Source organism: Kogia breviceps, chromosome 8 (genome assembly GCF_026419965.1).
Source record: "Kogia breviceps isolate mKogBre1 chromosome 8, mKogBre1 haplotype 1, whole genome shotgun sequence".
Taxonomy (NCBI): domain Eukaryota; kingdom Metazoa; phylum Chordata; class Mammalia; order Artiodactyla; family Physeteridae; genus Kogia; species Kogia breviceps.
The window spans coordinates 86815313-86816388 of record NC_081317.1 but is presented as its reverse complement, the minus strand read 5'-3'; the positions used below and the strand labels follow the sequence as shown (position 1 = coordinate 86816388).

Genomic DNA, 1076 nt, shown 5'->3' with positions numbered 1-1076 from the left:
AAATGAAGACTATGTTCACCCAAAAGCCTATACACAAATGTTCATAGCAGCTTTATAGCTCAAAACTGGAAACAACCCAAATGTCTTTCAAAAGGTGAATGGTTAAGCAAACTGTGGTTTATTTAGCATGGAATACTACTCAGCAATAAAAAAGGATCAAACTACTGATACAACATTTTGGATGAATCTCCACAGACTTAAGATGAGTGAAAAAAAAAGTCAATCCCAAAAGGTTACATATTATATGACTCCATTTATATAACAGTCTTTAAATGACAAAATTACAGAAATTATGGTAGTTGCTAAGAGTTAACAGTGCTGAGCAAGATGGAAGTGGGTATGTATATAAAAGGGCAACCTGAGAGATTCCCATGGTGATGAAAATGATCTGTATATTGAGTGTATCAATGTCAATATCCTGGTTGTAGTACTGTACTATAGTTTTGCAAGATATTATCACTGGGTCCAACTTGGCAAAGTATATACATGGGAGATCTCTCCATATTATTTCTTACAAATGCAGGTGAATCTACAACTACTGCAAAATTTTAAAGTTTAATTAAAATAAAACAAGATTAAAATTTTGGAAAAAAAATTCTGTGATGTTCCAGAATATTTCATAGTAATGAAGACTTCTATTACTAAATTTTTTAAAAAGCGTTAATAAATAAGGCATGTAATTCAAAATTTTCAACTTTATGCAGTGGCAGTATTATACCCAATGAGGTTTATCTGAGGCACAATTATTGATAATTGAAAAGAATTTTGGGGTAAAAAAACAAACTTAAGAAACAGGAGACATTAAAAATAAGCATAAAAATAATGAATTAGTAACTACAGGAACTGCTGAATTAACTTTTGTACATCTAAGGAAAGAAAAATTATAATAAAATTAACAAATGTCAATAAGAAAAGTTACTAAAAATACAAATTTAAAGCTTAGAAAGGAGAAAAAGGATTTTTTTAAAAAACAGAGACAATTAAAATAAAAAATGCATTAAAAAATACATAAGAGGGCTACCCTGGTGGCACAGTGGTTGAGAGTCCGCCTGCCGATGCAGGGGACATGGTTTTGT

At 30.6% G+C, this 1076-nt stretch overlaps 1 pseudogene; it reads left to right on the top strand.

Moving 5' to 3' along the window:
* Positions 1 to 692: 692 nt before the first annotated feature.
* Positions 693 to 768, top strand: LOC131762074 (U4 spliceosomal RNA; annotated as a pseudogene).
* The last annotated feature ends 308 nt before the right edge of the window (positions 769 to 1076 follow it).